Raw genomic sequence first — 12,748 nt, 5'->3', positions numbered from 1 at the left:
TGCTACTAGGCATCTTAGTTAGAGTCTCCCCTACAGGCCCACCCAGCAATACTGAGATTCACAGACAATCATTGGACAAAGCATAGGAAGTTTATTGGAAAAAAAAAGGGGGAGAGGGATAAATGAGCTTAGAGGTGTCAAAGGCTCCACAAGACCATCAGAACCAATCTCCAGGTCCCAGAGGGGCCTATGGAGTCTGAACCACCAACCAAGGACAATACATGGTCTGGACCTAGCTCCTCTGCTTGTAGGTAGCTGAGGGGTATTGTAGGCTTCATGTGCACCCACTATTTAGGGTAGTGGAGGATATCTATGGCATGGGCTATGTTATCTGGTTTTTGATCACTTAACCCTGATGGGATTGCCATAGCAGGCCACAGGTTAGAAAGGCAAGTTCAGTCTTCATGTGAATAGATTAGCTGGGGTATCTGTGTATAGAGGCTTCCCTATTCTGAAGAATAGGGTAGACAGACACATGAGGGAGGGTGGGACTGGGAGGAGAAGAGGGAGAGGCCTATGACCAAGATGTAAATTGAATTATGAAGAGAAGAAAGAAAAAAGAAAAATGCTTTCACAGACATCCCTACAGTTCCATATTATAAATGCATTTTTTTTTCAAATGTAGGTCCCTCCTTTCCAGATTACCCTAGATTTTATCTAGTTGAGTAAAATATAACCAGCTATCAGATTAGCAAATAGTGTCCTAAAATTAGTGTATTTCAGACATTGTCTTCCCGGCTCCTTTTGTTTGTTTGTTTGTTTTGGGGACAGTATTTCTCTGTGTAGCTTTGCCTGTTTGTTGTCCTGGTTTCACATTGTAGACCAGGCTGGCAATGAATTTACAGAGATCTCCCTGCCCCTGCTGGGATTACAGGCATTTGCCACCACACCCGATGTCTTCCAGACTCTTACCCTTCATTTTCCTTATCTAAAATCCTTTTTCTTTTGCACTTAAGGCTGCTAGTAATGTTTTTTTTTTTTTTTAATTCAAAATCCTTTCTTTAATCTTTCTCTGTCTCTTTGTCTCTTTCTCTGTTTCTGTTTGTGTAAGTGTATGTTGTATAAATCTGTACATGAATGTGTGTATGCACAGAAGGCAGAGAAGGAGATTGGCGGTCCTGTTGTATCATTCTCTATCTTATCTTCCTGAGACAATCTTTCTCACTGAATCTAAACCTGAAGATTGCCTTTATTTTTCTGAATGTGCTGCCTGCCTAGCAAAACCTAGTAATTTAGTGCATCTAATTGCTAGCTCCCAGTATTTTACACACACACACACACACACACACACACAAACACACTACCACCACCATCACAACAACATGAATATATGATTCCAATTCCTATATTCATACTTGTGCAATAAACACTGTTAATGTCTGAGACATCTCTCCAGACCATTTTTAATCTTTTTTCTTTGTTTGTTTGTTTTTTAATTTTATTTTTCTCATTAGTTACATTTTGTTAATTCTGTATCCCAGCTGTATCCCTCATTCCCTCCCCAATCCCGCCCTCCCTCCTTCCCTCATCTCCTCCTTGCCCCTTTCCAAGTCCACTGATAAGGGAGGACCTCCTCCCCTTTCATATGACTCTCTTTTGTCAGGTATTTTCAGGACTGGCTGCAAAGTCCTCCTCTGTGGCCTAACAGTACTGCTCCTCCCTTGGGAGGTGGGGAGGTCAAAGAGCCAGTCATTGAGTTCCTGTTAGAAATAGTCCTTGTTCCCCTTACTATGGGAAACCAATTGATTACTGAGCTATCACGGGTCACATCCGAGCAGAGGTTCTAGGTTTTATCCTCTCATGGACTTTGGTTGAATGTCCATCTCAGAAAAGACCCTGTGCCCAAATATGTTTGATCCTTGTGGAGCTCCTATCCTTTCCACATCAAACTCCCCTTCTTTCATATGATTCCCGGCACTCTGCTGAAGGTTTGGTTATGAGGCTTAGTATTTACTTTGGAGCACTGCTAAGTAGAGTCTTTCAGATGCTTTCTGCGGTAGACTCCTGACATACGTTCAATGCATATCCCATTTGTCTTTCTAAATGAGGATAGATCATCATACCCCTTGTCCGCTTTCTTGATTACCTTCTTTAGGTGTATAGATTTCATTATATTTATCCTATCTTTTAGGTCTATATAAGCGAGTATATTCCATGTTTGTCTTTCTCCTTCTGGGATACTTCACTCAGAATGATCTCTTCTAGATCCCACCATTTGCCTGCAAATTTCATGATTTCCTCCTTTTTGATTGCTGAGTAGTATTCCATTGTGTAAAAATACCACAATTTCTGTATCCATTCCTCCATTGATGGACATCTGGGTTGTTTCCAGATTCTGGCTATTACAAATAAAGCTGCTACAAACATGGTTGAGCAAATGTCCTTATTGTGTACTTGAGCAAATTTTGGGTATATGCCTAGCAGTGGTATAGCTGGGTCTTGAGGAAGCGCTATTCCTAATTGTCTGAGAAAGTGCCAGATTGACTTCCAAAGTGGTTGTACCAGTTTACATTCCCACCAGCAATGGAGGAGGGTTCCCCTTTCTCCATAACCTCTCCAACATGTGTTGTCATTTGAGTTTTTCATCTTGGCCATTCTGATGGGTGTAAGGTGAAATCTCAGGGTCGTTTTCATTTGCATTTCCCTAATGGCTAATGACATTGAGCATTTCTTTAAGTGTTTCTCTGCCATTCTATATTCCTCTACAGAGAATTCTCTGTTTGGCTCCGTTCCCCATTTTTTAATTGGATTACTTCGTTTGCTGCTTTTCAGCTTCTTTATTTCTTTATATATACTGGATATTAGCCCTCTGTTGGATAAAGGGTTGGTGAAGATTCTTTCCCAATCTGTAGGCAGTCGTTTTGTTTTGATGACGGTGTCCTTTGCTTTACAGAAGCTTTTCAGTTTCATGAGGTCCCATTTATTTGGAGTTCTGTTCAGGAAGTTTTCTCCTGTGCCAATGAGTTCTAGGCTGTTCCCCACTTTTTCTTCTAACAGATTTAGCATATCTGGTTTTATGTTGAGGTCTTTGATCCACTTAGACTTTAGTTTTGTGCAGGGTGATAAATGTGGGTCTATTTTCATTTTTCTACATGTAGACATCCAATTAGACCAGCACCTTCTGTTGAAGATGCTATCCTTTTTCCATTGAATGGTTTTGGCTGTTTTGTCAAAAATTGAGTATTCATAGGTACATGGGTTTATTTCTGGGTCTTCTATTAGGTTCCATTGATCGTCCTTTCTGTTTCTATGCCAATACCATGCAGTTTTTATTACTATTGCTCTGTAGTACAGCTTGAGATCAGGAATGGAGATACCTCCAGATGATCTGTTGTTGTACAGGGTTGTTTTGGAGATTCTAGGTTTTTTGTTTCTCCATATGAAGCTGAGAATCTTTTTTTCAAGGTCTGAAAAGAACTGAGTTGGTATTTTGATGGGAATTGCATTGAATCTATAGATTGCTTTTGCAGGATGGCCATTTTCACAATGTTCATCCTACCAATCCATGAGCACGGGAGATCTTTCCATCTTCTGAGATCGTCTTCCATTTCTTTATTCAGAGACTTGAAGTTTTTCTCAAACAGGTCTTTCACTTGCTTGGTTAGTGTCACCCCAAGGTACTTTATGTTATTAGTGGCTATTGTGAATGGTGTTGTTTCCCTAATTTCTTTCTCAGTCCTTTTGTCTTTGGTATACAGGAGAGCTTCTGATTTTTTTTAGTTTATTTTGTATCCAGCCACTTTGCTGAAGGTGTATATCATCTGAAGGAGTTCTCTGGTTGAATTTTTTGGGTCACTCATGTATACTATCATATCGTCTGTGAATAGTGACACTTTGAACTCTTCCTTTCCAATTTGTATCCCCTTGATCTCCTTTAGTTGTCTTATTGCTCTGGCTAGGACTTCAAGTACTATATTGAAGAGATATGGAGAGAGTGGGCAGCCTTTTCTTGTCTCTGATTTCAGTGGGTTGATTTAAGTTTCTCTCCATTGAGTTTGATGTTGGCTGTAGGCTTCCTGTATATTGCCTTTACTATGTTTAAGTATGTGCCTTGTTTCCCCGATCATTTTTAATCTCTTAATGAGTCACAAATTAATAAGACCCTGAAAACAGTGATTTTTTTAATTGCTTCAGACCCTCTCTGCCTGTTGTATCCCATATTCCAGTCACACTGGATGCTTTTCTACTTGGCTTCATGTAAATACTGCAAGACTTCTCTGACTTCAGTCTTTCTATAATTATCGCTATTAAGAACAACTATGTTCCTCTTCTAAATATTTAGTATGTGTACTAACTCCACAAGTTCTACCTTTCACCCCATAAAGAGACTTAACCTAACTTTCATAGGAAGAGAGTTTTGGAAGCATCATTTTACCCACGAAAGAAAAAAAAAGTCAGATGCATAGACTGTACTCTGTTAATATTTATTGAATATGTGATTTGACTTAGAGACTGTCAGGTCCAATTTTTATTTGGAGATCAATAAATTGGACACATGCAGTTATTGTGATTGACAAATGAAGTTCAAAACTGAACAGCAGAATTGAACAGCAAAATTGAACAGCAAGAACAAGATGCAGTATACCATGTTGGGATTTTTATGCTGAGTAATCATGTGCACTCAAAATTTTCTCTTTGAAGAGAGCTGTTCTTATCCCACTTGTATGCCACTTATAAGAATTTTTACTTATAATACCAACATTTAACAATTTCTTTAGAGACCCCCCAACATAAATCAATTAAATCAGTCCTGTGGCTACACCACTCTTTTACATTGACTCTCTTTGCTTAATGATATAAACACTTTGCTTACTAATACAAACAAGTGAAACAGATGCCTATGTGTATTAGTGTATTAGGAGAATCTCTGTTACTTAGAAACATGTAGGTTTATTTTTTCTTGTATTTGTTGATTTAGCTTTTAGAAAATTTTGGGATGCTCATCTAGTATACTTTCTTTTTTATAATTTTTATTTTTTATATTAATCACAGGTTATTTACTTTGTATTCCAGCCATAGCCCCTCTCTCATGCCCTCCCAATTCCACCCTCCATCTCTCATCTCCTCCCTCCCTCTTTCCAAGTCCACTGATAGGGGAGGTCCTCCTCCCCTCCCATCTGACCCTTGCTTATACAGGGTCTATGTATGACAAGAACTCAATGGCTAGCTCTTTGACCTACCCTCCCCCCAGGGGAAGAGCAGCCTTGCTAGGCCACAGAGGAGGACATTGCAGCCAGTACTGAAGATATCTGATAAGCCAGAATACTTTCTTATTGTGTACATTAAGGTATAATTTGTATACAGTAAATTTGCTCACTTTAGTTTTTATAATTCACTGATAAGAGCAATGATATTATAATAATTTTTATTAATTATCTATAATCATTTCTATTAATCAAAAGAAAACAACATAAGAATTACAAGTTCTCCATTGTACTTTATATGTTCTTCAGCCTTTAGCATCCATTCATATAGTTTCTCTTTCCATATACATGCCTATACTGAGAATTTCATGTAGGTAGAATCATGTAATACTTAGTCTTTTATAATTACCTTCTTTCATTTAGCATAAGGTTTGAGATGTATCTATGCTGTAATATATAGTAGTATTTCATACCATTTGATGACCAAACAATATTTCACTGTATGTATATAACACAACTTGGTTTTGTACCTGTCAACTGATACATATTTGTTTTATTACTGATTTTGAAAAGTAAAGCTTCTTGAAATATTTGTATGTCTATTTTCATGGGAATATATTTTTAATTAGTATGCATCTATACCCAAATGTTCAATGCAGGGTAATTTTGTAATTATAGGTTAAACGTTTCAGTGACTGACTCTTAAATATTTTTCAAAGTAGAATACAAACTTGCATTTCCACCAATTAAGTATCCTAATTTTTTTCATATACTAACCAAAGCTTCATATCATCCGTCTTTTAAATAACAGCCATTTTAGTGTATGTGAAATAGTATCTTTCTGTGGTTTTCTTTCTAATTTTTTAGTCAAAAATAACTGTGAACAGATAACGTTTGTGGTCATTGATCATTTTCATATCTTCAAAAAAGAAATTCAGATCACATGATTATTGCTCTTAATATGATTTGTACATTTGATGGCAGTTTTGTTCCTGGTGTGGCAAGGTTGGGAAATGGTAAAAATTTTATTACATTTTTATTGATTTTAAGAGTTTTATACAGTATATATTGTACATTGAACATATCTACCCAACTGTCTGATCGCCCAGTCTTCCTTTTCTCACCACTGTCCCCTTGAATTTGTACCTATTGTTTCCCTACACAATTTTAGTTACACCATGTGGTTTCATGTGACTGATAAAAGCTGGAAACCATAGTTGAAAGAAAACATGTATTTGTCCATCAGAGGCTGGCTTAATTCATGTAATATTAATATCTTTAGTGTAATTTTCCCCAAAATAGCATGACTTCATTATTCTTTAAGTCTGAAATTTTCCATTGTGTATGTGTGCCTCAATCTCTTATTCCTTCCTCTGATTTTTACACCTGTATTTTTATTTTGAACAGTTCTGCAATAAGCATTGGTGTACACGTTTCTCTGTGATATGGTAAGCTGGAGTTTGAGCTGGCGGTTTTTTATGTCTGCTTGACTTAAGGTAGGTCATCTGGGAAGAAGGATACTTGATTGAGAGAATGCTTCTAAAATCAGGCTGTATATAAGCTTGTAGGACATTTTTAAATTTAATGATAAATGTGGAGGGTCTTGCCTATTGTGGATGGTGTCATCCTTCTGCTGGTGGCTCTGAGGTATAGAAGAAAACAAACTGTGCAAGCACTGCTGAGCATGTAGTGCTCCGGTATGGCCTAAGTCCCAGTTACTGCCTCCAAATTTCTTCACTGCTTGAATTCCTGCCTTGATATCCATAAGTGGCAGATTGTGATGTGGATCTGCAAGCTGAAATAAACCCTTTCCTCCCCAAGTTGCTTTTGGTTATCTTGAAATTGTAGTCATTTACTCTGCTTTTTGTTTTTGCTTTTCTTCTTGTAAATAATTATGAATAATAATAAATATGAAAAGAGAAGCCTCTTTATTGCCCCAGATCATGATGTGAAGTTGCTTAACCACTTTGCTTATAAATTTACAAATTTCAGTCTCCATGTTGTTTATGTCCACTTTCAGATCCTAGTGATATTTTCAGAAAAACTACAAGTCATACCAACAACAAAAAAATGACATACACAATCATGAAAATAAGAACTCTCTAACTCAAGGTTCAACTTAGCCTGAACCCTTGCAAAACAAACTTCTACTATTGACCCCGTGGTTTTTATTCTGCCCAGTGAAACTAGTAGCTATATATTTAACCCACTTCCTTCCTTGAAGCTTGTTAAACAAGTTGAGTGAATTATTATTGATGGCTGGTTGAAAGTAAAAAGTACACAACAGAGGATAATCAGTTTACCTCCTTTATCATATACAAGGAAGAAATGCTTCAGTTGAACTGCTCTTCTATTTGTTTCAAAGTGAGTAGAATCATTTCTACTTGGCAGTCGCTGGTCATGCTCTATGACTTTTAGAGACTGGGAATGTTTTTCTTGGAATTTTATACTTATAGCACAAGAAATGAAAGAGAACTTTGGTCTTTCTTCCTTGGGTGAGTTTCATGGTACAGAGTTTATTATGGCAGATACATTTTAAGATGACACTTTTGTAACATTTGTTATGGTTCCTTGGTAACTGCTCTCATTTAAGTAGAGCAAAGGAGTGAAATTTTGTAGGGAATCTGACCTATGCACTTCTGACACTGTGGAGAATATGCTAGGATCTTACACTACAGCAATTAAAGGGTGTGTGTAGGTGGAAAAAAGAATCTGTGTCTAAAAAAAGTACAAGAAGGCCCTTGGGGATCACATATGCTAGTTTATCATTGTCATTGGTATCTACTATTTGAAGGGTTAGACTTTTAAATTTAAATTTCTACATTTTCCTTCTTCTTAAATGCACAAAATACATGCATACAATAGCAGATATTAGGATGTTCAAAAATATAGCTTTACATTAGGAAAGCTGCTGATTCTTTCATCTGTATTCAGATTACAGTAAAGACAGCATTCTCACTTTTATTCTTCATATTTTATTAAGGTGAATTTTCTTTTATACAAATATTAGTTAAGCATGTACTAGGTATAGACATCTATAAAGTGTTTGGGAAGTCTCAAATGGTAATGGGTGATAGGAAATACAGAGGGGCAGAGGGGGCTATACTGGTTTCTGTAACTTACAACATAAATAAGTGATTACAGGGCAAGGCAGAATGTAGAGCTAGAATGGTGCCAGAAAAACTCACAGATCCAATTATAACATAGTTTGTAGAGAAGGCTCTGACTAGATGTATAGTCTTTTCCTCATGTGTCCTCCACAGATTTTCATACCTAAGAATTTTTGGATTGTATAGAATCTTATTTACAGGCGGTACCCCAGGACAAGGGAGCTGCTCTTAAAATGATATCATAATGAAGGCAGAATCTGTGGATAGGGAGAACATTTTAAGCTCCTTGCCTTTTGTCCCCACTAGTGCTCTGCACTCACAAATAATGAATCCCATCTGGGAAAAAGTTACTTTCCTTCTCTTAGCTAACAGCATTAAAAATTTATTGCAAAAAAAAAATGGCTACAATTTGTTATTTTTAAAGATAGGACCATGAATCTAAGAGTAACAAAGTGATCATTTAATACCATGCAATTGGCTCACTTATTATTATTCTAGTTAGGTAATTAATATCATGGGGTAAGATATGGATCAAAGGATCATTTAGAGTGCCTCTTCTGTATAGAAGACAAGAACAACGTCAAAAATTAAAAAAATGTCATTTTTTCAAACCCACTCAATCTTTGATTTGGGAAGGAGGTGGTTAAGTTACAACATGAAGAAAGTGGCAGTTATAAAGCTTGCTCTCTTCTATTGTGTGCTTTTGTAGCAACAATTAACTCAGCTACAATTATCATTTATAGAACTCTTTGAAAGTGCTATCTGGAAGATAGCAGAATACAGTGGAAATCAACTGAAGGTGATTTCATTCCCAAAATGAAGTTACCACTGAATAGTCAGAGAAAACACCGCACACACATACACATACACATGTGCATGCATTCACACATACATATACTACAGTGTCCTTCATACTCATTAATAGATTTCTTCATAGCAATTAAGAGACTCAACTTTCACAAACGCAATTATTACTCAAAAATACAAATTATAAAACACTCTTTACCTATTGAAATGCAGTAACAACCTAGCTCCTAGAACACAAATAGTCAGGAATTATTGGAAATTATCTGAATCATGATGTTAATAAGTAACAGTCCATTACCTAGTCTACAAAAAAGGCTTGAGATAGCATCTCTGCAGCCTACCATTGGGCAACATTTTCTTCCCTGGTTCATATATAGTTTCCTAGCAACCATCCTGCATTTTACTCCTAATGGATCTAAACATGATACACCAAAAAATTCATTCCTATGGGCCTTGTGCTCCAGGAAGGGGCATTTTCTTCGTGGAGGACATGTCAAGAGACAGTCAGATATGTGGGGATTAGAGTCACTTTCTTTGCTTTGAGATTGCATTGCCCTTTCTGAACCTTTGTAGTGAGAAGGCCTGCAATCCAGGTTTAATCTAAATAGATAGCACAGCCAAGGGATTTTAATTCCACATGAGTATTCAACAGTACATCCTGAAGAACCTGGGGATACTTTCCTCCTGGAAATGAACTTAGCTCTAGTAAAACCGGTCACCAATAATATTCATTGAGGGCCACAGACTGTTTGGCTGCAGCTTCCCGTATTTCTTCACGGATGGCCATAATCTCCTTGTCTTTAATTTCCTCCATTTCTTTACGGATAGCCGTGATCTGTTTGTTTTTATCTTCCTCTAATTCTTTTCGTATTTTATTTGTTTCCTCTGTTATCTTCTTCATGAGCAATAAATGACAATATTTCCATAGGAGTATGTGTAAAAATCATAGTTCTCACCCAAAGGGAATAAGGGATAGTTTAATTTTTTTACATTTTTTTTAATTTCTTTTTTTCTTCATAATTTATTCATTATATATCCACATTGAAGCCCCCTACCTAAACTCTCCCATTTCCACCCTCCATCCCTCTTCCCTTCTTCCCCTTTCCCTAGTCCACACTTGCCTTCAAGTGAGTGAATCTGCAAGAGAGTGCACACAGAGTTCCTGATCCAGGGTCCCTCTAGGCTAACCACCAGACATCGGATCCTTCCCCCGAAAAACCCACACCGTGGCTAATACAGGGATCCCTTGGAAAGCTTTCTCAACATCGAAGCCCCTGGTCTGTGGGCTCCCAGTGGAGTCCAGCCAAACAATTCCTGGAAACAATTCCTGGAGCCAAGGTGGTACAGCTCTGGCAGATCTGAGCACTTGGAACACAATACCTAGGCAGGCCTGGGGGCCACGAGCCAGACAGGGTACCTGCACACTCACACTGAGCCTTCGAACCAAGCCAAAGCCTGGATCACACCCTGTGCTTAAGCTCCTCCCTTACACTCCACCCTTCCATGCAGGCACACTTCCACACTTCCACACTCCTGCGTTCTCACAATTGCATCTGCATCCTTCCTCCCATAGATGTAACACCAACACCCACTGTCAAACCTGTGGACCTCTCTCATCTTCCTGAAAAAGACTCCAGATTCCAGAGACAGAAGGAATGAGTCTGCAGTACAGACTCCAGGAACAAACAACATAGGCTACGGACCATCAGAAGGTTAGAGGCCAGCGTAAGTACATCTCCAACACAAAACAGGACATTATGGTTTTACGAGCAACCCCCAAAATGAATGGATATTTTAATTAATCAGAAACACAGGAAAATTATTTAAAATCCATGCTTAACTCGTTATTAGAGGCACATGAAGAGGAAATTAACAAAAAAGTAGATGCCATTATTGAAAGACACAAGTAGACATTCAAACACATGAAGGAAATGGTTCAAGACATGAAAACAGAAATAGAATCAATAAAGAAAACACAAACAAAGAAAACCCTGGAACTGGAGAACTTAGAGAAGAGATCAGGAACCACAAAGGTAAGCATCACCAACAGAATACAAGAGATAAAAGAGAATTCTCAGGTACTGAAGATACAATTGCAGAAATTGATATATTTCTCAAAGAAAACAATAAAATCAGAACAGATACAAACACCAAACATCCAAGAAATCAAGGACACCAAAGAAAGACCAAATCTAAGAATAATAGTAATAGACAAAAGAAGAACCCAGGCTCCAAGGTCCAGAAAATATTTTTCCAACATAAGGAAAAAGCTGCTGTTAAACATACAGGAGGCCTACCGAACACCAAATAGACTAGACCAGAAAGAAACGCCTCATGTCACATAATAATCAAAACACTAAATCTACAGAACAAAATAAAAATATTAAAAGCAGCAAGGAAAAAAGGCCAAGTAACATAAAAAGGTAGACCTATCAGAATCACATCAGACTTCTCAACAGAAACTAGGAAAGCTAGAAGGGCCTGGACAGAGGAAATGCAGATTCTAAGAGAACACAGATGGCAAAACAGGCTACTATACTCAGCAAAACTTTCAATCAACATAGATAGAGAAAACAAAATATTCCATGACAAAACTAAACGTAAACAATATCTACACAGCCCTACAGAAGATACTAGAAGGAAAATTCCTATTTAACAAAATCAACTACACCCAAGAAAACATAGAACATAGATAACTTCACAATAAAAAATCAAAAGAAAAAAAGCACACAAACACCACCAACTCCATAATAAATGGTCTAATATTCAATGGTCACTATTATCTATCAACATCAAAGGACTCAACTCTCAAAAAAAAAAAAAAAAAGGCACATATTAAAAGAATGGTTGCAGAAAAAGGATCCAACATTCTGTTGCACCCAAAAGATACACCTCTGCAACAAAGACAGATGCTATCTCAGAGTAAAGAGCTAGGAAACTGTTTTTCATGTAAGTGAATCCAGAAAACAAGCTGGAGTAGTTATCCTAATATCTAATGAAATAGACTTTCAACCAAACTTATTAAAAAAAATGAGGAGGGTCACTTCATTCTCATCAAAGGAAAATCTAATATGAAGACATCACAGTCCTGAATATCTATGCCCCCAAATACAAGAGGCCCTGCATTTCTAAATGAAACATTATTAAAACTCAAACCACACATCAATTCCAACACCTTAATAGTGGGAGTCTTCAACATTCCATTCTCACTAAGAAACAAATCATGTAGACAGAAGCTAAATAGGGAAATAATGACACTTATTATTTGTCCTAAATCAAAAGTACCTAATAGATGTCTACAGAACTTTTCATCCAAACTGAAAAGAGTATACCTCCTTCTCAGCACCCGACGGAATCTTTTCCAAAATTGACCATGTAATCAGACACAAAGGAAGCCTCAACAGATATAAGAAAATTGAAATAATCCCTTCTATCCTATCAGATGATCATGGACTAAAGTTAGACTTTTAACAAAAACAGAAATAACAAAAAGCTTATACAATAACAGGGAAGAAATTAAAAAAAAGAAAGAAATTAGAGACTTCCTAAAATTCAATGAAAATGAAGTCACAATATACACAAACTGTGGGACACAATAAAAGCAGTGCAAAGAGGAAAATTCATAGCACTAAATGCCTACAGAAAGAAGTTTGAGACATCTCATACAAGCCACTTAACGACACACCT

This window comes from Meriones unguiculatus, chromosome X (genome assembly GCF_030254825.1).
Source record: "Meriones unguiculatus strain TT.TT164.6M chromosome X, Bangor_MerUng_6.1, whole genome shotgun sequence".
NCBI lineage: Eukaryota > Metazoa > Chordata > Mammalia > Rodentia > Muridae > Meriones > Meriones unguiculatus.
The sequence above is the reverse complement of the archived record's forward strand: the minus strand, read 5'-3'. Positions refer to the sequence as shown.